The sequence below is a fragment of the Colius striatus genome, chromosome 14 (genome assembly GCF_028858725.1).
Source record: "Colius striatus isolate bColStr4 chromosome 14, bColStr4.1.hap1, whole genome shotgun sequence".
Classification (NCBI taxonomy): domain Eukaryota; kingdom Metazoa; phylum Chordata; class Aves; order Coliiformes; family Coliidae; genus Colius; species Colius striatus.
The window spans coordinates 12,220,212-12,244,148 of NC_084772.1; positions in this window are offsets into that span (position 1 = coordinate 12,220,212).

Genomic DNA, 23,937 nt, shown 5'->3' on the forward strand with positions numbered 1-23,937 from the left:
GACATAGTTGATGAATAGAGATGTAAGAGCATCCTAGCTCCTAATTTTTGTCCATAGATTGCCTCTTTTGTTAAATGTGAGGAATTTAGGAGAAGTATGCTCCTTTTCAGGCAATGTATAGAAATGTAACAGCTTTTAAATAGAGTGCAAGTTCTCTTTTTTTCTTGGAACAAAAATGTTGATGTGAAATTGAAAACTCCTTTCAGATGCCTGCTGGGCTGGCAGCATGTCAAGTTGTTTGGCTTGACTGTCTCTCACTCCCTTCACATTGTTTACAGACAACATACTCAACTCCAACTGACTGTATTTAAATATCAACTAATTATGTGCAAGAGGATTTGGAAAAGGGCACCACACTAAAAAGACTCTATGTCTTAGACTGGTCAGGAATAGGTCTTGCTGCAGGCAAATCACAAAGTACCATCCTAAGCAAAGTGTGTGGGACAGAGAGAGAAATGAAGGAGGTAGGAAGAGACAAAAAATGCTTTCAGCCAATGCTTTCTGGCATCTGATTAGAACTGACAAAGTGGGTGACTCCCAGTTTTTGCCTCAGGTTGTATATGCTGATGTGAAAGGTGTTCTAGATGCACCATGTTTGCCAAACTCCAGGAGGAGGGGACACTTTCCACAAGGTGTGTTTTAGTCAGAGTACATTAATACTGCATTGCCAACCCTGATCTTAGCTGGATTTGTGGCTTGGTCCCTTTGGTATCCCTATAAGAGTTGCTTGATTTAACTATCAAGGTGGTTAAAGTAGAAATCTTGCTGAAGTGTGTACTTGTCTTAGCCTAGATTTGCTTGTATGTCGACTGGAACTTGGGCACGCTCTAGTGAGACTAAATCATTCAAGGGCTGTTAGTCCTGCAATGATTTTTGTCCGCTTACAAGTTGAATGTTACTGGGACAACTTTGATGGTGCAGGCACCAGAGCCGAGACTGCAGCAGGCAGAGCCTTTGTTTTGCTGTCAGCCAGAGAACTCTTGATATTCCTGAATTTAACAGCATTCTCTTTCTTTTGGTTATATACTCTTTCTTTTCAAATTTGGTTGAAATAAGTAGTGATACAAAAGGTAAGTGACTAGGAGTCTGTCAGGCTTTTATCTTCACTTATCTATGTGATGTGGAGTTTTGCATATACAAAGATGATTAGTGACTGAGTGTGACCTAGATTTTAATGCTTTATCCAGAAAATACACTCAGCTTTGCACAGATTCATATCAGATTCTCTAATTGTTTGGGAAAAAAAAGCCATTAAAGAGCCATGTCCAATAGTTCATCTGCTTAAAAAAATTATATGATAGGGGAGGGAAAACAGAAGAGTTGGATCCTGTTATGACTAAGGAAATTTTCTTCAGGAGCCTCATCTACGAAATGTCCTTATCTGTTCTCAGGCATTACAATGTGGTTAGTTTACAGTCTATTATGCAAAGTTGCCTGCAGTGTGTTAATGATATTGGTAATTTAGTAACTATGTTCTACACTAATTAGTAAAGCTGAATATCATATTGCTCATCCTGGATCACTTTCAATGCTGCTGCATATTTTCTTGGTGTGTTTTAGCTCTTGTCATTAAGGCATGTATATACAAGCCAACATACCTTGTGAACTTTGGAAAGAAACTCAAAGCCCCTAGTGTTTTATTATGACTGTCATATTAAGCAAGAAACCAATCTGGTGCTTTGATAAAGAGATTATTGTGGAAGGACAGCTTCTGTGGTTTAGGAAATAGAACTGACTTGAATCCTTTTCCATCACCTGTGTTAAATGTAGGGTAAAGGACAATGCTCTGTATTGGGAATATAGCCAAGACAGAAAGTTTTGACACGGTGAATCTAATGATACCCTTACAATGAAGTGTTTTGGTCAGAGGTAGATAAAAGTAAGGGTTAAACACAATAGGATCTCTGTCATGTTTGTTGCAGTTAAGTATTTTTTTTCTAGTGTTATCATCTGCAAGAAATTTTGAAAAATGAAGCATACCTATAATCTGGGAAGTGACTGAGTGGGAAAGTATGGAGAAGGGTTAGTATTACAGTAAGAAAATCAGCTATTTGGAAATGATCTTACCTCAATATTAGATATACAAACTAGTATAGCGTTTGTTATCTGGTGGGTTCTCTCAAGACCACTGTGAAACGCAGATGTGTTAGCAGTTAAACATCTTTTGGGACATGGATGGATGCTTCACTTAAAGAGCTAAGAAAAGACCTCTTGCCTGTTCCAACAGCTTGAATATTAATCTAGATTCCCCAGCCTTTTATGAAGTACAGAGGACAATGTAGTGTAAGGCTTGAACAGCCCTCTGGGAGGAACCTTAGAAGCTGAGAGAAGACTTGAATTGACATTTCAGATTAACAAACCAAACTGGATCACACAGAGACTTTGAAATAGTTACGATATCTGATGCCAGATCTTCATGTGATGCATACTGTGCTACAGTATACTAGCAGAGCCTTTTTGACCTCAGTGTGTAGCAATGCATAGGAAAAACACATCAACTTCATTGGTTCTGAACTAGTAACTAGCACTCGGATAGGGATTTGGAGGTTTTACTAAATATTTCTGTAACAATGCTGGCTCTAGGAGCAGCTAAAGTAAGTGAAGTATTCAGATTTAGGGGAGAGGAATATGTGTATATCTCAGAATATACTACTGTGTCACTGAGTAAATCCTTGGTACATCCATATTTTGAACACTGTGCAGTGTTTCATGTCAGGAAGGACAGAACAGCTGCAGGCGAATGAAAGCAGAGAATGGTTTCTATGCACAGGAGAACCAAAGTGACTAGGAATTGGCAGCCTGGTTGAGTAAGAGGCAATCGAGGTCCTGAGTGGCCTGTGGAGGTGATTAGGGTACACTGCTCAGTGTTGCAGAATGTGACATTGAAGTAATTATGAGGAGGGACAATCAAAGTAAACACAGAGAGGTTTGTACAGTATGAAACCCATTTATATGAATTGTGGTGGATTACTAAAAGCTGACAGGTTTAAAAAAAAGATGAGAGATATTTATGGAGGGAAAATCCGTCAAAGGCTTTTAAGCAGAAGGGTAGGACACTGCTTATGGTTAGGAAACTGGAGTAGTTACTGTAGGCTGAGAAGCTGTACTGGGTAAATAACACTGTGTGTAACTCAGCACTGCTGAAGCCAGGTACAAGACCCTGGTTTGATCCAGTAATGTTTTTCATAGGTCTCTAATGAAATGACCAGTTACAGATCTGCCTGTAATTTGTTGATCCTGAACCAGCAATGATACTGTACAAACAGGAGCGCTGAGGGGGCTGTATCAATAGAAAAGAGGAAAAAAACCAAAAGGTTGCAGCCAAATAGGAAAGTGACTTGGTCAGCATAAGCTGATGTGCTGCCTGGGAGCCCTGACTGGTAGGTTTGTCTGTGTTCTTCAGTATTTGTGAGATAATCAGTTGTATGAATTTTGTGTTAGAAGATAACTTTTTTCTTTCCATATAACTTTGTCTATGTTGTTTGCCTTCCCCGTTGAGACTGTTAATTTCCATGAAGTTAAAAGAAATTGAGTGTCTGGAAAGATGGAGATCTTGATTCTTCTGTCTCTCATTGCATCTGTTGCTTTGAGTGGATAAAAACTGTTTCCACCTAAACAAATATTAATGCACAACTGCTGTCTTTCTTGACATTCAGAGAACTGGTAAAGCACTTGAGAACTTCAGCACTATTAGGATCAAATTCAAGCATTGGTAGAGCCAGAGAAATATATTTTGCGTTTAGCTGTCTTTTTCCTAAACATAAATACAATATAATTATAAAAAATTAAACCCCCAAAGATTTCCCAAGGTACAAGGGTGTTCAGTTTGAAACAGTGTCACACAACATGACTACTGCTGCTGTATGGCCCAAGGTTAAACAGTCATTTAATTTTATCTTGTATAATAAGTTACCAGATAACAGTTAATAATTGAAGAGAATCCCATATTTCATAGCAAAAGGCTTTTATATTACAAAACCAAAATGAAACAAATGAAAAAGTAGAGATAACTTCTGGGAAAATTAGTGCATCTTTTTCTTTGACCTGTGAGCACATAAACCAATGAGCTTTTAATACCGTATGTGTAAAATCTATGAAAGACTTAGGAGACCCATCAGGAAAAGGAAATAATGGACAGAATAATGCAATAGAGTATGCTGTGTGGCTGAGCCCTAAGCAAGGCAGTTCAAAGAGGACTTCACCAAGGGAAGGCTGGACTGGCCCCTAGTGAAATCCATGGCAATTTGTCAGGCAGTTTTGTAATTCCTTCCCCCACAAAACTGGTATAACTCAGTTATGTTTCACACTTGCTGAACAGAAAAGCAGACAGCTTTGTTGGAATTGGTGCTGGTTTTCCCAGCAGCTTTCTCAGGGAGTTTTTGTGGTACAAAAACAAGAGTGGGACCATACTCAGCAGGCTCAAGGTCTGCTCTGAAAATAATAATGTCTGGGTACGAGTAATCTGGGTTAATTCATCAGTGAAAGTGCTTGGCATCCTTATCTGAAAAGCCCCCAACCTACCTTACTGTGCTCAGTTGGTACTGCTCTTCAAGGAACTGGCAGAAAAGGGAGGAGATGCAATGTACCCTTTACCCTGCTCTTCATGCTTCAGGGATGCTCAAGGGAACCTCCATACATACTCTCCTTGCTCCTACAATCTCTTTTCTGTGAATGGAAGAGTGTTGGGACAGTCTATATTCTGTTGAAACCTTTGGCACCATCTCTTCCTTTGTCCTCCTGCTCTGACTGCTGCTCGGTAAATCCTGCAGAGCACTCTGGAATGAGCAATGGGTGTATTTTCCCCTGTTTCACTTGACAGATCCAGTTGCCCTACTGCAGAACAGGCCTGTCTTGTATTTGCTAATGGAGTCTTTCAGAAAGGGTAAGCATAATGTTTTTAGCCATTTTCAAAATGGATGAATAAATCTAGATTCTGGCAGGTTCTAAATTTCCAGAAGTGATTTTTCTTATCAGAGTTATTCCTGAGTTTTGAGGTTCCCTCCCCCCCACTATTTTTTTTATTCACAAATATATCCGTTCCAGTAAAAATGTCATCAGCTCCAGGGTGGGGTAAAGCAAGAGGAAGAGCTCCACCCAAGCTTAGTGGTTAGGACACTCATCTGAAATGTGGGAGATCCAGATTCAAGTCAATGTTTTCCTGGTTCAGAGTGGGTACTTGAACCCGAATCTGCCACAGATCAATGAATGCTCTTGCAGCTGACTATTGACTTGGTCTCATAGGATATTTAAGGGGGGTTGATTTTATTTTGTATTATGCTGAGGCCAAATTTGAAACAGTGAAGTTATTTTGCATGAAATGATATAACATTTTTCCAGACAGCCCTAATTCCCTACATGGCAAACTTCTCCAGTGGGCTGAGATGCAGACTTTTGCCGTGGCTTTGGAAGTGAATATCTTGAAGGCAGATGGGGCCATTGTACATGAGAATTATGTACTTTGGAAGGTGTGGATGAGTGTACAAGCAAAAGCAGTCAGCCACTTGCTTACTGCACATGGACATCGTTCCAACCAAACGCCAAACATTTATGGAGCAGTAGCCCCCAGAGCATTTAGTGTGTGGATAAATAGAACTAGAGCACTTTTTCTACACTGCAAATAAGATAATATTCCTTATTCCTTTCTTCCTGTCCTCTTTCTCTGCATTGATTTCATTCATAGAGATGGAATACCTGGAGTGCTCTGAGACACAAGCATACTTAAATGGCCATTTAAGTAGCTTTGTTTGAAGCTTTCAGGCTAGCCAACAAATGATGTTAAGGACCTGGTTAAGAGGTTAGCTGTGTATGGAAGCTAAAAGCAAGCTTGTTGGCCAAATAGAAATACTACCATGTGAAAATGTGATCTTTGAGTAAGTTTATTGAATGTCCAACAATGTAGTTCATTCTAAAAAGAACCTAACCAACTGTTTAATCCTAGTGTATCCAGGCATTTTGTTATATCTAGACAATCTGTCATCACTTCAGAAAAACTTTCGCAATATGTGACTTCTGATTTTTTGCACAATGGAGAGAAATTCTACATTATCTTTACTGAAAAAAACAAACTTGCATGAGCCTGTAATTACATATGGAGTATTTTCTAAGGAAAAACTTTATGATTTGGAACTAGATTTGATTTTGCTAAGCTAACACTTCACAGTTTAATGTATGTATTTTCAGTGCTTGGTTATTATTTAGTAAGAGAAACTGTTTTTGTTTCTGAAAAATTGTAAGAGATGCCAGGTGAAGAGAAAAGAAATTATAATGTGATGAGAGACATTGAGAAAGCACATATAACTTTATGTTTATAAAGCTGAACTAGAGAAACTGAGCAACTACTTACGTAATAGATCCAGACTCAGCTGGGGAATGGTAATCCATGTCTATTTATCTTGAAGATCTATCACTTTTAATGAAGGATAATAGCACTCACAACAGCCACATACATGCCTGGAAAAAACCCACGTGTGTAGGTGCAAAAATTTGCCTTGCCTTGGGCAAATAACACTTGAAAAATTGAATGCTGTGGTTATAGGTTGGTTTTGACAGAATCATGAAGACAAAAAACCCAAGCAAGCAACATAAATATCTTGTCCATTATAATGTTGTATTTCTAACCCTTTGATTTGTTTCTTTTTCCCCCTATTTTTTTATTGTGCACACCATAGTTATTTTATGAATGACATATTGAAATTAGAGCAAATTTTAATAACTAGCCACTTCTGCCCATACCATTTTGTTTTTGTGCAGCTGAAGCTGAGTTCCTCCTTGTGCCAGAATCCATTTATCATTTGCACTATTGGAAGCAGCACCTGAAACCCCACTGTGCTGGGAGCTGGGCAGAAATTAAGCAAAAAGTTTGTGGCAGAACATGTGTCGGACTGGATAGTGATGGCTCAAGCAAATAGCCTTGAGGAAAGACAAGGAGAGACAGACATTTGTCAGTAGCAACTAACCAAAGGAGTCTCTGGTGAGAGGCACCTCCCAGATTAGTTCTGAACCATCTCATTAGCAACATATGATCATGAGGTCTCTGAGCAAATCTGTGGCTTTTCACCCTCTTCATCGGTAGCAGGGTGGCTATGAGTGGATGTGTCTGATAATATGCTAAGAAGCTAATAAAGAAGAAAGACTGATGGTGAGCATGAGGCTTCACCTCAAATGGCCAGCAGACCAAATGGCCAGACAGAGATAGGAGACATGATAGGAGACATAGACTGTCCGGGACATTTGCCTACATTTGAGACGTGTGTTGTTTACTTTCTGGATCAAGTTTTTCATTTTCAGTTGAACATATCTTGCTTTTCAACCTTTCTTCTTTTTATCTCAGTTACTGTACCTTTCTATGGAAAGACCTAGTAGAGAGATCATACTTTACCCTTTCAGAGAAAAAAAAAAAACAACAAACCTTTCCTGAGAATTAGTTATTACCTTTTCTGTTAAGAGTATCTGTGGAAGAATCCATTCTTTTCCTTTCAGTAAGGCCAGCTCATCTGATAATCCTTTGAAAATACTGCCTGTGACGATGGCAGGTGAATGACAGCTATATTCTTGGGTTTCTTCTTTTTTTCCTTCTCTATTTAAGACAGATAATAATTAGTTATTTGTATCTAAGCAAGCTACTAGCTAGCAATTTTTACAGAGCAATGTGAGAACAAAACACAACATTTGTTAGTATGTGGTTTCAGAGGGAAGAATTTCTTTTGTGTGTGCTGCTTCTATAAGCCAGAGCAGTAGAAAGCTTTTCAACTCAAGAGCCTCTGTAAGTACATTGTGTTTAAGAAGGTTTTGTTTTTGTAAAATGGTTAATTATTTTTATTTTAAAAATGCATAAACAATTTAGCTGGGTTATTTAAAATCCATTTGCTTTCATTATAGTAAATATTTAGTTCTTTGCCATTTACAATGTATTTCTCAAAATTGTTTTCTCCTTTCTATTTCTTTGCCAGCTGGATCTTTACTCTGTCATTGCTGACTTTTTTTTTTTCTGCCAAAATCTGAAATGTTTTAAAATTACATTAAAGTGGTTTAAAATTAGACTGTATTAGTATAATTTGGAATATGTACTCAATTGACTCAGCCTAATGAGTCAGGCCTATTTCTTAGATACATTGACTACATTGCAATATTTTATCCAACTGTCAATAATTCAATAAAGAAAATAGGGATAAAAAAAAAGCTCCAGTGGAGCAAGAAAAAAAAAATCAGACTAGTATAAGTATGGGAACAATTAGGAGCTGATTCTGCATTATTTTTGCACCTAAATTCCCCTATATTTTGCAAAGGTATTTCCAAATACAGCTTTACCTGGGTAACGTTCTGCTTTCAAGCTAAAGAAGCACAAATTTGTCTATTAGGATTTCAACTCAGATTAGGGATTTTCATTTCTTAACACACAGCAGAGAGCTATGCTCATGTGTTCAGAGCTGTTTATAAAAATGGACTAATAAGAGAAAACAGCTTTATCATTGTGGTTTTCCTTGTGGTCAGCATCTGCACGAGAGAAGGAAGGGTATGAAGGAAGGGTAGTCACATTTCAACAAAAAGACAACAGAGCAAATCCTGCTTTGTAGGTAGGTGTAAGGCCATAGCTAACTGCTGACTTTAAATGAGTAGTTACAGAATCACACTGCTGGATACAGAAAGGAGGGTTTGGCATGGTATCAGTAAAATTATTCCAAGGAGGTGGGAAAAAAAAAGCAACATACAGTTTCTACTTGCAGATTTAATCTGCTCTTGCAAGGCATGTCCTGCAAGAGACAATCCTGGGAATAAATCTTCCTATGTGACTCTCTTTAAGCTCACTGAAGCAGGAGTTACACCTCTGTAGCTGATCCAAGGCTTGTGTTCCAACTGCCAAGCAGTGTGCAACCTCCCCATTATTTTTCAGCATGGATTTATGCACCAGTTTGCCATCACTTGAGCTAATAGTATTATTACTCTGGATAAGCTGAATTGTAGCACATATATGCATAGCAGTGACCTAGGACCATGGAACTACTGCTCTGGCCTGCCTTCAAAGGCCCCTTGGGTCAAAAGATGAGGAACTAAATGTGAGAGTTAGGAATGAGACAATTCTGTGGCCCTCACAGTATGAACTGTACAAGGGCTCACCCACTTCTAATAAAGGACATCACATAAACCCTCTGTCTTGAGCACAGTCCTGCACTGAGCCAAAGTCTCTTCCGCTCACCGAAAATTTTGGTGGTTCCTGTGGTGCTCGTGTGACAGGTATCAGTGAGAAGTGAGGCTCTCTGCCCACTCCTGCGCATGAGTGAGGCTCTGGGGTGCTGAGGGGGCAGCAGGTGCTACTATGTCCCTGCACTCACAGTGTGGTGTGCACAGGTTACAATGCCAGAGTACAGCAGCCTGGCAGCAAGTTGCATAGGTTCCGCTCACCCTTTATGTGTGCTATGACAGACTTATATGATCAATGTTGAAGTATTGATACATGTTAAATGCCTGCCATTGCAAAATGTTAAATCACATTATACTAGATCCTTTGGACAAATAATTTGCAATATTCTTTTACCCAAAGGGCCCTGTCTTGAGCTTTTACCTAGCTTATATTCCCACTGACATAGAAGTAAGAGTTGCGGCAACTATGTTTGGAAACTTTACAAAGAAAACATATGTATCCAGTTTGCTCAACATGGGTGTCTGAAGAAATGTTAAAAGGTGTCCAAGATGCAAATGTTTGTTTATGAAACACTCAGGAGAATTTCACAATGGCATATAAGAGCAACCTATTTTTCCATTTGAACCCTTGCACATCAGATATATGTGGTGTGGATATCCACTCAGCACCTGTCCTGTCATCTCATTCCCAGTGACTTCATGAGATTAGTGTGACAGCAGAGCCTCTTAGCCTGCAGCATCATGACTGCCTTGTGCTAATCTAGGTGTGGATTCCTCTTGAGAAAGGTGTCTCACTGGCTGTATTGCCCTAGCTGTGTTCAGTGCTTATGGAATTGGGTTGATTTTCATGTGGGTCTGTTCCCAGATCTGTCTCCCTGTGCAGTCACACAAGGATTCGTGCTTGCACAAGGTCAGACCTACCTCTTGCAGCAGCAGTAGCCCTCCCTTAGTGCAGCATGAAGCGACCATGATGTTGCGTCAATGTCAGTGTGTGGCATTTTGATATAACGCACTGAACTAGGGTTTAGCACTGTGAAAGTGTGCAGACTTCCCAAGGTACCAAGAGGTGGTTTCCACTCTAATGATAAGAACTTCATCAGTGTAACTTCCTACAAAGTGTCCAAAGATTTCTCATTTTACCTTAACTTTTCCCCATAGCTAAGCCCAGGGTAACGACCAAGAAATTGGGAAGCAGATTTATGCAAACTTCTTATAAATTCTTGTAGTTCTTTGCCATATTGTAGGAGAACTATTTCTCAGTTTATCTCAGTTCTTTTTTAGAACGTGAATCTAATTGCAAAACTATGATACTGCACTTCAGTATCTATTGCAGAGTTTCCGGGATCACGTGTAGCTGCAAACTTTCACTTCATGCCAATGTACTGTGCTCTAATGGATGAACTTTCTAAACTCAATGTTCTGAAAGCATGGAGGTATTTTGAAATAAAACCCCAGTGGACAGAAATAGTCCTCTAGTATTTTACTCCCAGTTAACCTTTTGATGGGAGAGGGTATAGAGTTGGGCAGTAAAGCTGAAAGTCCAGTCAGTCTCAGTGGTACTATTCATGGAATAGCTCATCTTCTGTGTTAATGAATCAGAATCTGCCCCTGAGGAAATAATCTCTAAGTTCAATATCTGGGAACAGAGAATATACAGAAAAGAGTCATAAATACTACACAGTGATAGGTCAAGGCAAGTGGAGATTTTGTGGTGGTGAACTTCATAATTATTGAGCTTTAGCTAAAGTCTCTGGACATGCTCCAGCACTTCAATGTCCTTCTTGTGGTGAGGACCCCAAAACTGAACACAGCACTCAAGGTGCAGCCTCACCAGCACCAAGTACAGGGGGACAATTCACTTCCTTGGTCCTGCTGGTCACAGTGTTTCTGATACAAGCCAGGACAGTGGCCTTCTTGGCCATCTGGGCACACTTCTGGCTCATGTTCCCGTGGCTGTTAATCAACACTACCAGGTCTTTTTCCTCTGTACAGTTTTCTAGCCACAGACCCTGAAGCTTGTAGTGTTGCATGGAGTTGTTGTGGCCCAAGAGCAGGACCTGGCACTTGGCCATGTTAAACCTCATACAATTGACCTTTGCCCATCACTCCAACCTGTCCAGGTCTCTCTTCCTACCCTCAAGCAGATCAGCACTCCCACTCAGCTTCATATAATCTCCAAACTTAGTGAGGGTGCACTCAGTCCCCTTATCCAGATCATTAAATTCAGTCCTGGTTCAACTCCTTGTTGAATAGATTTGCCACCAAGTTACTGTTCAAATGCATATCTCAAATGGTGGCAAAATTGTGTTGGCATCTGAGAAATTGGTACAAATGGTGGAATTTGAGTTCTAGATCCCCTTGGAGGCAGAAGGCTAAACTGCCTTCTCTTTGACCTGATTGATGATTGCTAATGACAGTTGAGAGGCTTGGTGTTTCAGTGATGTGAAAATGAATTTGCATTTTTAAAACTCTTAGATGTCAAAGGCACTTGTCTAGGGATGTTCTACCATGAAACTGACTTGAGCAAGTGATACATGAATATACTTTTAAGGGATTAGGTCCTGAACTGTCACATATTTGCAGGTAGATGTTGAACCCCACTGTTTTATTAAGCTTATCAGTGCTTATCCAGTGTGACTTCCACTGAACTGGTGGTGGGAACCTCCCAAGAATAGGGTTTTTGTCCTGGAAGTACTTCTGGCCATTTGAATTCCAGTGGAGTCTGCAAATGTTAGAAGCAAAACTGATCCTCTTGTCAGGGGACAACTCAGGGGTTTATTTTGGTAAGCTGGCAATAGGAGGTGAAGATGGAAAAAAATTACAAGGTGAGAAATTAGTTCTGTAAAGGTGGGTGAGACCTTTTTTCTCCATCAGTTTGCTGCCTCTGTTATTATATCATCCAATACAAAAAAATTCCCCAAAAGTCTTCTGTTTGGTGGGGATCATGGAACTGCTTTGCTGGGCTCCTAATTCCCCTAGCTGTCCTGGAGTTAATGTGACACCTGATGTACCAGAGCAGCATGACAGTTAAGAGCAGCATTCACCAGCAGATAATACCAGTAAAGATTTTACTTCCTGTTCTAATCAAATGTGATATCACTAATATCTGATGACAATTGCTGTCTTTTTAATAATCCTCACAGTGGAAAGCCTTGTATACACAGTTATAGTTGCATTCCTGGAATCGTTTGTTCTCTGCATAGAGATGCAGTAAGATGTTTGCTCCAGTTAAGCCAAGACTGAACTGTGCCCCAGGGAACCAACCAGCCAGCTACTGAATCTTTATCAAACTGACATGGATGGCCCTCATCCCTGGTATGAAGATTGAATATCCCTCACAGGAACATGATATTCTTTCAGTATCACAGTGTAAACTGGAGCATGCATTGGCTTGCTGGCTGGACACAAAGGGAGGGGAGCCTGCAGCCCATCACCTCTGCCCCCACCAGCTGTGGCAGAGAGACTGTGCTGCAGGTTCCAGGGAGTGTGGGGATGTATTTGGACAGCTGCAGAACATGAGCATGGGGAAGAAAAGGGGCTGTCTCGAGGCAAACATGTCCTGATTTATAACGGAACTATATTTATGTTAGTTGTAACCACATTATTCAATGTAATTGAGGTCAAGAATTGAACAAGCCTAAAAGAATGCAAAAAATACTTTCAAAATTCCTATTATAAATAAAGACCTGGTTTAGAGGTTTTGTGAGAACTCCAGAAGTTGAAAGGGTAGCAAAACCCCAGTGTTTTCCAAAAGGCAATGCTAGAAAAGCCACAGGAAAATTCCTCTTAGTGGAGACTGATTGCTTTAATTTTTTTGGTTGTTTTTTGGCTTGTCAGTGTCTCACACTGCCCTCACTGTCAATTTATTTCACGCTACTTCTGTGCAAGGTGACCAGTCCAGTATTGGTACATTGTACCTAGTCAAGAGCAGGGGCTTGCTATTTCTAGTTGCTGGGAGTGAATTTCTCTTTCCCTCACCATGTCCCCAGGTATTAGCAGCTGTCAGTCAAACAAAAAGTGATGGTAGTACCCTCCAGTCTCATGCTATGTTTGGTAGATTTTCAGCTGGGAAATGTGTTTTTCCTCACTTGGGAAGGCTGGCCCCCAGGCTGAGTCACTGTGATCCTTTCTCCTATACATTTGCGTGCTGCCTGAAGGCAACATTTGTCTGAAGGGTTCCCACTATTTGCCTAATGGGTGTTTTCTGCATCTTGCTTCTTTACTTATGCTCTACCTGGTAGGATAATACTGAGCCAATAGCAAAAGTTGTGCCTGGGTATGACTTTAATGCCATGTATTTTACTCTGGTTGTGAGCTCTCCTGACTATTGCTTCTCCCCATACTTTTCAAGTGAATATGAAGTCTTCCCCCACCCTGCCAAGTCTTCTCTTTCCAACTACAGCTGTTGTCTTCTCCCGTTATACTCTGAAGAAGCATTGACAAATAGTTTTATGATTGTGTTGCCATAATTAAAGAAATTGTCTTCGCTTTGACAAAAAAAAATTCAAAATGTGGCTTCTAAGCTCTAATAATGCAGATATTTTCTATTACAGTTAACCTTTGCTCTTCAGTTAAAGCTGTATCTCAGACCTAAGCCAAGGGTCATAGATAAAACATCTCTAGGTTTTTTTCCACCTCTTAAACTGAGTTGCATCAGTGAACCATTAACTTAGTAGATTATTTACTGTTACCATTATGGAAGAAATGCATACTGTACCTTTCCTGTATTGCTCAGGTTTGATTTATGTATGGCCTCAGTTCTATAGGTTTCTCACTGAGGCAGGGCCTTCATACTATAGCAAAGTAAACAGGCAGATGAAACTTGCCTGAACAGTAGTCAAAACTTATAGTAATTCACATACTTTTGTCCTCATGTCTTTTCTATTTAACATGCAGTACTAAGAGTCCTGGTTTGCACTGGGGAAAAACTAATTACAGCAACATTAGACTCAGATAAGTGTTAGCCTCAAGTTAAACTGTAAAGGCAGGGACCTGAGCTGTGCCCAGATCCTACAGGGAACTGTAGCCAATTAATTATAGCTCCTTGATTTGAGAACAGGTTACAAGCTGGCCCTAGCACTGATTAGAGCAATATTAGAGAAGAGATTACAGCATCTTGGAGGCTTCTCTAATCAGGACCAGCTGCTGGTGGTCATTGAGGACTGCCAGAGCATGGCTTGTATTAGGACTACACCTTCTGTGCCCTTGCTGTGGCCTTGCAGGGGGCTGCAGGAACTGGTTTCACCAAGTCTCTGGCACTGTAAAATATCTGGGCTGAAAATGAGGGAGTTCTATCAAAGAAAGCAGCATATGGAAGGGGGGAGGCCATGGTGTGACTGAAGCTCGATCCTTCCAGCTGCTGAGCAGCTCAGCAGGAAGAGATAACAAAACAGGAGACATCTGCTGGTAGTGACCAGCTTTTCTGTTCTGTGACTAGCAAATGGAGCCTTCCTGGCATGATGATTTTCCACTTCCTTCCAGTCTCACAAGCCTATCTTTGAGAGTCAGATTTTACAGTAATTTTCGGGAGATGGACTTCCCTATTTCTTCTCCTGTATGAACCTCTTTGCTGTTGCCAAATGTTATCTCCCCTCCCAGCATGTTGAAGCTCCCCAAAGCAAAAGGAGTGGAATGTGAAGAAACTAAGGGATTTATCTGACTCAGCTTCATTTGGTCTTTCAATCAATTGAGAAATAAATGTGATATCCCCCTCCACTCCCTATCAACTGACTCTGTGCATGTAGCTCAGGCATCTAGAGCTGGATTTTCCAATGGTTGGGAAAGAGGTTGTCCTTAGGATGAGATTTGTAGGGAGGATGCCCTTGCAGTGAGAGCTAGGAGAGAGGTGATTAGTGAATCACTCAACTCTGCTAGTAGCCTTCTACAGATGTCTTTTAAAAGAGGCCAGAGCTCCTAGAGAAGGACAGTACAAGCCAGCTGCAGATGCTTATATGCTGTTTACATTGACTTCAACTGATTTCTTGACAAAGCGGGGCTTACCACTGCCTTCATTCTGTATTGTGGGGAATGATAGGCTTAATCTATTTTGACAAGCAAGTTTAGTTTGCACGATGTTGCTGCTTTGCTAATGGTCTGATGATGGTGTTAGAGATGCAGGATAGGAGCTTGATTCCACTACTCCATAGCACATGGTCTGATGATGCTGCAGAGGCTCTTCGTGCTCTAAGCATTCCCAAAGGGTTCCAGCCCTGACTGGCTTCAGAAGCAGATTCCCTGTGGCAGTGGACAAGTCCAGGGAAAGCACTGCCAGCTGCTATCTTGCTACATCAGGCATACCAAAACTGGCACAATTTCTGGGAGCAGAGGGGACAGAAAGGATAAACAGACAAAATGGGATCTCACTGTCTTCCTCCCACACATAGCTGCCTTAAGCACACGGCTGCTGTGCATTGTACAAAACTGTTCATCTTGAGCCTGAGATGTCTGACTGTGTCAGGCTGCTACTGCTCTCTCTTTGAACACCAGATTCTACCACAAAGCCCAGAAGCTGGTGGCAAGTTAAACTCGGACTGTTTTCCTTCCAATGCCCAAGAGTGTGCTACCCTCTTGGACACAGGTCCAAGGATTCATATCTCTCAGCTGCAATGTTTTCTTGCTCTCTGGCCTTTGTCTAGATGGTTCTGTCCAGATCACTCAGCAGCTGAGTGGCTCATGCTCTTACAACCCTCCAAACATCCTGGTCCCCTTTGAGCACCCAGGACACACAACACTCCCCATGCAGAGCCCATCTCCCTTAACAGGCATGCACAGGTATGACACCTCCTCCTACGTCTTGCAACATGTGTGTAAGCATTTCCAGAGGCTCTGCCAGCAGTCTACATCATCTCCATGTACTGTGTCACTCCCCATCTGCCACTTTTGACAGCATCCAAATGCAGTGCAGCCCCAGATGCTTTTTCCAGACACTTTAAGAAAGTTGAATGGAAGTTTATAATCTGAGGCTGACTCAAAAATATATGATTTCCTTTCCTTACTTCCTCCAAAGGAGTATATTGGTATCTGCATCTCACTGAATGGGAGGAGACATTGTGCTCTTAAATCCCAGTCCCATTTTGGCCACCCTGAGTTGTGCACAGAGATGTTGTAGTAGATGAGGCAAAGGGAGCTGGCTGAGGAGGAAAACAAAAGCTCTTTGAGTGTATAAGCCACTTATTCAGTATAGCTTGTTCCTAGTTAAACTCAAAAGTCCAATTTGTTAAATGGATGTAACATCATTCTCTTTTCTCTTTCCCAGCCTAGATACCCTTCACTCAATTTAAAGCAGCTCATATCAGTGAATCTTTATATAGTTGGGTGCCACAATAAATTATGTTAAGTGAATTTTAAGTATCATTAAAAACATTCACTGAATCAGCTTGGAACTCATTTTAGTTAGACCAGACTGTCTTTGTGATAAGTTGATGAATTTTGGTCTCAGCTGTGCTATGATTCTGTGCTTCAGCCCTGACCTTGCCCTATCTGTGCTTGTTTGTCCCTTTTTAAAGACTCCTTTAGGTAGCACTCTGTGTAGTGCAGCATGGATTATGGTAAGGTTGTAGAGGAAACAGTTCTCATGCTCACAGTGTTGTTCATAATCAGTGTCAAGATAACAATCTACTAGGGTTTTTACAAAGGAATGAAGCTATAATTTTCCTCTGCATGACTTTAGCTCTAAAGAGGAGTTTGTTTTGCCCCTTATTACAATAGACGATTGTGGAGTTGAGCAAGATGATGAAAACTTTGAGGTTAAATAAGGTCAGGAAAAGAAAGCTCATGTTGCCCTAAGTGTGCGTAACACACAGGTGAATTTTAGGTACCTTTTTCCATCTCTGGAAGAAACAAAGAATTCACTGCTGCTTTTTCTATGGCTGAAAATTTGCCATTATTTCCATTATTATAGTTTTATATTTTCTTCTGTTCTGTGCCTCAGTGTGTGCATTATCTTTAGCTGATGGTTGCTCTCTCTTGTAAGCATACAATGGCATGGAAAAATCTTCAGCTGTAGGATAGGACTGAGAGATGCAGTAAAAGTAACATCTGCATTGCTATCTCTGTTCATGCTATCTGTGTTCATGTCCTCTGACAGCTCAGTTCCCTTGGGTGCATGGGAAAGAAGACCTCGAGACTGCAGGATATCTCATGGGGGAAAGATGCTCTAGTCTTTGGGCCATTTTTTCTATCCAGGATTCATGCCTTTTTTTTTTTTAATTATTATTTTTTCTTGCAGAAATTTATAAAGGGAAAACTTTGATTTTTCAGGAAATTAGATGTTTCATGTTGACCTTCACCTTCCACAGAGGACTGGGCTGATCATATTAATTGCTTAGACTCTGCAGGAAGCTAAGTTTGACTGTGTACAATGAGCAAGCCAATTCATGCTCTTTAAAGCTCCTCTATCTTATATTCATTGGCATTCAAAACAGTGAGGACATAAACCTGTGCTGAAAATGGAGAGACAAAAATTCTGAACACAGCATTTCTCTTCTGCGGGTTTAGAACTACTCTCATTCATAACTTAGCAGTTCCCAATGAAGTCAATAGATTTTGCCCTACATGAAAAATGCAGAGTCATTCAGGATTTGCACAGAATTCAGTGCTTTCCAGTGTTTGTGATCTCTCTCCTTGTCAAAGCCAGGAGCAGTACACACCACCCTTCAAACACTCTCCTAAAAAAATTGTTCTCCTCTTGGAGGGGACAGTACCAGTGGTTCTAAACTTTCCTTCTCTGCTGCAATTTCTGTAGGTTTTCCTCTGTGAAAACTTCATAGTTTTTAAGCTCACCATTTCTTTCAGTCACTCATAGTCTGCCTTTAAAAGTAGTTTCACTTACACGTTGCTCAATCAATGCTATTCTTATATTCTTCTATTTTTGGAGCTGGAATTTTAGACCTGTAAGATGTCTCTGAGTAGTCACCATTGCAAAGAACCACTGAGCTGCAAGATCCTGAGAAATGAAGAGCAATTGGGATGACTATTCTTCTGATTACTCTGCCTGCCAGATCTTGCAATGACAGAGCTCACCCCTGCCCCAAAAGCAAGCTTAGGTCAGATGTTAAAGGATGAGCACAAGCACTGGTGCTGTATCGAATCACCTGAAAATGTTGGCCTGAATTTTTAAATGTATAGGTATGTTTTTCTTTTATTTTCCATTTTTCTTAGGCTTGGAACTGGAAATATGGCAGAGAGAGTAATTGAATGCAAACAGACTGGTGGGAAGTCTCAGACTGTGTAAAGGGCACCCAGCTTGTCTGTACCCGCTGCTGGAGGCCTGTGTGCAGGTTGAAGCTTTGAATGCAGAAGTCCTTTTGCGAGTGCGTGCAATGTCTGGTTAGCGTGCAGGACAGGCATGAATGAAGTGCATGCACTTGTATGCACATCTACTGTATGCTCCTAGTCCCAGGGGTCGTGTCATTGAAAGTTTAAAATGGTTAATAAGGTTTTTTATTTTGGTATGAATAAGGAAGTGCAGTGCACAGCCATCTTTACAGTCAGCCATTTTCAGTTCTCCTTTTTCTCTGATCCACCCTTGGACATGAGAACTCCTGTGAGCATGGAGCTCAGAAGCAATCCATGGTCACTTTAGAAGTCATATGAGTCATTTAGTTGACCAGATTTTACTGGAAGACACTGTTCTGATTTCAGTAACAGAAGTATGCAAATAATAGAAATAATATAGATTTGAAATGTTTGCTTTTAAATTTGGTTAACAGCAGGATCCATTTTTTGCTATTCCTTTCATACAGTGCTTTCAAGTAATTCCTTCCAGTTCCTTAATTTTCACATTTCACTGCAATTTTGTTGCTATAGCTCTGATTACATTTGAAATCAGCATGTTAGACAGTGGTAGGATTACAAAAAGTAGAGAAAATCATGACTCTATATGCAGTGATGAAGGGTAGAGTAGGAAACAGTGTTGAAAGATAAGCTGCACCACAGTTGATATAGCAAAACAACTGCTCAGTTGCATAACAGATGAAAATAATAGTTAGGAGAGATATGTTCAGTGATTTGAATCCCCCTCGCTGCCTGTGTGATTTCAGTGCTAAAGTAGAAGACCCCCATACGTGGAATGCTTTTGCACAGGATAGATTGTGCCCTGTTTTGGTGAGACTTGCATAGCAGGTGTTTATCCTATGCTGCTGATTATGAAGAGCAATCTGCCTTTGGGATACAGTCCAACAGCCCTACACTTAAAGTCACAAGTCCCAGGCAGGAGAAGGAGAAGTGAGGTCATGAAAAATGACCAATGCTTGACTGATGAATTCAGCTGCATTAACACAACGCTTCCTTTGAGGGAAAATATGTGCCATCTTTGCAATGTGTTGACCTTTCCAGTGGCATCCAGTTGCACAAGCTGAAATCTACTGCTTGTCTCCTAGTAGCATTACTAATAGTGTGATTCTTTCAGACTTTTAAAGCTAAAGATCTGGGATTAAAATCCAGTGAATAAACCATCTGGTTTTCCCTTGGGAGACTGCATGAATAATCAATGACGTTAATCGTGTGAACAGATGTGGAAGGATTAGATTCTTTTGCTCTGGCAATATGAAGATTCCTTATTAGCATAGCAAAGTGGTTTTATAATGCCTTTATCAGCTCCCAGAATTATATGAATCATTTATCCCATGAATGGTGAGCATAGCAGCCTAGGGGGGCTGGCTCAGTACTTGTGCCTATTGAACATCCAAGTGACTTTTTGCTTGTTAAAGTGTGTGCATGGTAGTTATGATGTTTCTTGGCTTCTGGTAATTCTGGGCTAACTTCACTAGACTTGAGCTAAATCAACTCCCCGCCATATTTCTCTCTGTATGTTTTACAATAATCTCATCCTCCTCCCTTTGTCTGTCATGTCTCCTCACAGTCAGAGACTGCTGGCCTCGGATGCTCTAGAGCCCATTTGCCACAGGTTCACAGACAGGCAGAGTGCAGCAGCAGAGAAAATTTTGAGAAGGGAGAAAACAGGTTTATTTGAGTTTCTAAGTTTAATATATTTATGATCAAATATACTTGAGGAAACCCTATTGTTAGGACAATCCATGCAGAAGATACTCGTGTCATCAGGTTAATTTGCCAGATTCTGCTCATTCTTTGTAACAAAAAGGAATCTGTCAGCTTATGAGTAAACTGGCAACAATCAGCAAATAACACAAGGGCTGAATGTGGCTATATGGTGTCTTTCACAAGGATAGAAAGTACAGTTTTTCTTTAAAAATGTTTTAATTTTGGTTTTAGCATTTTACATGTTTTCTTCAGTCTGGGTACAGAATTCTTTCTTAAGAGGTCCAAATAAATGGTGCATCTGAAAAAGTAATTTGTTAGCTTTTACAAGGTCTTAATAATCTCAAAGGAGTAGCCACTGATAAGCAAGACCTACACAAATGAAGTGTAGACTTTACAGCGGCACCTGTTTTGTTTCCATTGATTATGCAACCCATTCAAATCTACAGAAGATCTGCATTCATTAGCAATTGCCGTCTGAAGTCGAACAACCACAGTAGCCCGAACTTCAGATGCCAGAAGTCAAACCACAGTCAGACTTGAGAACAGAAAGTACAATACATCGAGAGGGATTTTGAAATGCTGTTTTAGTGAACTTTTCATAGCAGTGAAAATGATGTAACCATTTAAGGAGTTTGAGGTACAGTATGTCAGTTGCTGAAATGCTTAAAAATAAACCACAGCACACTCGTTTTCACAGACTGGGAAATCGAAGTGCAGAAAAGTGAAATGACTTGGCTGGGGAAGCACAGTAGCCTCTAGCAGGTCAGGACCATATCCCAGTTGTCCGAGGCCCAGTGCTGGTGTTAATCACTAAGGCCTGCTGCTTTCAGTGGAGCATTTTGTCTTGTATAATAATTGCAGTCTGTTGTCATTTTTCTGCTTTTTCTCAGCTGGGAAGAATGTAGGAAATAGCTATTTCACTCTCTAGGTGACAGTTTTCCTTACTTCTCACTAGGAGAGATGAGTTACCAGAAGTGCCCTACAGAGAGAACAGTACTTGTTGCTGGGAAGTTACACATTGAAGTGTCCAAGCCTAAAACCACAATGTACTATTTGCCTTAGACAGTCATGCGATAGCGCGTTTCTTTCTGTTGTGAGCTGTTAAAAATAAAACAAGGATGCAGAAAATAAATGTTAGAACAGAAGGAGCACTCTGACTTTCCACATAGCTAAGCCAGCAGGGTGGCAGCCCTCAGAGCAGAACACAAGGATAATTCAGGGAGTGGTTTCTTTTTGCCCAGATTTAAAGAAATCATCACACATTTTCCCTACCTTTTAAAAATTAATTTTTAAATGATCCCTGTTCTGGAGTTTCACGTTGGGTGCTGACATGTGGCTACGAAGCTGCTATGCAAAACTGTATCTGCTTGGCTCATGTCTCCTGTTTATTACCTAACTTTTGGCCAGTCTGAAAGCTGAGCTTACAGTGGGCACTGTATCATCAGGCTCGATCTGCAAGTTCTTCAAGGCACATGTACTGAGTTCATTGTCTTTCAAGTGAAGTATGGTGGTTAAGGGCAACTGATGATGAGCTGTATCTTTGCTTTATGTGGCAGTTACCATCCTCAACAATTGTATACTAAAAGCACTGATTTCTTCAGCTGAAGTTTGTGATCCAAGCAGCTGCTGAAAAAGACTTCTGCCATCTGTGTGCTGGAAATAGGGAAGGAGAGATGGGCAGCAGGAAGGGACATAAAAGATACATATTTTTTTTCCCCAGGATTAAAACAGCTCCTCTTTAGGTATTGAGAAATAAATCTTACCTAGTGCTGGTTCTCAATAAGAATGTAATACAGTGAGTAATTGTCAGTAATTTGAAATAGGAATGATTGTCACTAATTAGCTCATAGCTGCAGCATAGAACCTGTGTGCTCAGGATAACAGTCATACGTTGGAGGTAGTAGACTATTGGAAGTACACTTCCAGAAATGGGTAGGTTACCTCCTCCTCACAGGGTTTGCATGCGAACAGATTCCCAAGGCAAGTGACTGAAAAGCATTTAGCCCCAAAGCAGGCTCTTAAATAGTTTCACTCTATTTGAGCAGATGGAAACTGCCACTGCCACCACTTCTGCTCTGTGGGACAGTGTGTCGATCTGTGCAGGGACAGAAATTACTATCTCTTATCACCATAACTTACACGTGACCAAGAGGGCAGATGCTGCAGCCCAGCAGGTGCAGAAGATTCCACGATGTGTTATCTCTAGCCACGGACTGTCCTGTTTCCAGGAACACTCTTCTGATGGAGGAGATAAAAGCCTGCCGGTAACTTCTCTTATGTGAAGGAGTCAGCAAAAGTGTCTTTGTCAAAATGACTTTGTAATTGCATTAATTTCTTAGAAGCATGAGAGGAAGTATAGATACAGTTGCATGTCATATCCTACTTTTTAATGTATTCTTGTTAGGTAATTGTATCAAATTTGCCATGCAGCTGATAAATGAAATGGACTATGAAATGGTACAGAAATAAATCAGTCCTGCCAATGTGATTGAGCAAACCTGCTCTATCCAGTGAGATACTAGCAGGTGTGCAGAGGACTGAAAGAATCAACTGCAAACATTTCAATTTGTGCATGATTTGAAACCTTTTTGAGAACAGGATGGATGAAAGGTGCCTTAAGGTGATAGCAATTATTGTGCACTAGGAATTCTACCATAATCCAGCCCAAATCAGTATAAATGTACAGAAAGATCAATTTATACATAGTTCTTTAAAATAATTGGAAATGAAGAAGTTTTCAACAATTTCTGTCCTGAATTTCAAGTCCTTCTCTTTCGTGGTTAGTTCTAAGTCTCTGGCATCTTTCAAGGCTGGAGCTGAATGAATACTTCAGGGTTTTGCAAGCAGACAAGTGTGGAAACCAAGAGATAAGGCATTGATCCAATGGCCATTTTTTCCAGTTGACCTGGAACATTTCCATTAGGCCAAAATATTTAAGGCCATTGTTACCACCCTGCAATGCCCAAGAAATGCTGAGACTCTTCCCAATAGCACATTTTGGCCTGTGTTAGCCCTCTGGTAAACACTTTCTCTGCTTTTATTATGATCTAAAGCATCCTTCTTGGGGACTATGGTGCAGGCAGACATAAAAAGAGAAAAAGAGAAGGAACATGATTTGCAAATAAGTTAGGATCCATGCAAATAAGTGGAAGATCATTGTTTCTAGGCCACATTCCTGAGCTACTTCTAAGTGGACTGTGTTTGGTGATTCTGAGGTGAATAAGGAGGATGATGTGCCAGTATGTGAGGACAAGTAGCTGTGGGCATTATACTACTCTCAGAAACTAACAGGAGATTGGTGTTGCAAATTAGTAGTTAGGCCACCTCAACTCTATTGGTGGTTATTACTCCTTATCCTCCTCTTCCTCTCTCAGATTTAACTTCCAGTATTCCCTCTGGAACACATCTCCTAGAGATAGTCTGTCCATCACTTTGACTCCTGGTTGGAGTGAGAATCTCCTATCCTCATCTGTGCTCCACTCTAACACTGTGAGTTGGACCATGCACTGCTTCTGATACTTTTAAAAGCAGACATTCTTCTTGATTCTGGAAATATAGTTCTCCTGTGCCAGCTCTCGCTGTCATGTGGAGCAGTGGGAAAGGTTGGAGAAACCGCCAGGGGTCTGAAATACAGAGCAGACAGATTTGCCAAAATACCTGACTGCTCCAGAGGGACAGACTAGTCCAGGCTTTCAATGCTGAGAGATCCCAAGTGCCCAGACATTCACCCCATCCCAGAGCTGCTGGAGGAGACCATGTGGTTGCTTCAGCCTTGATAATCAACTGGTTCTGTGGATG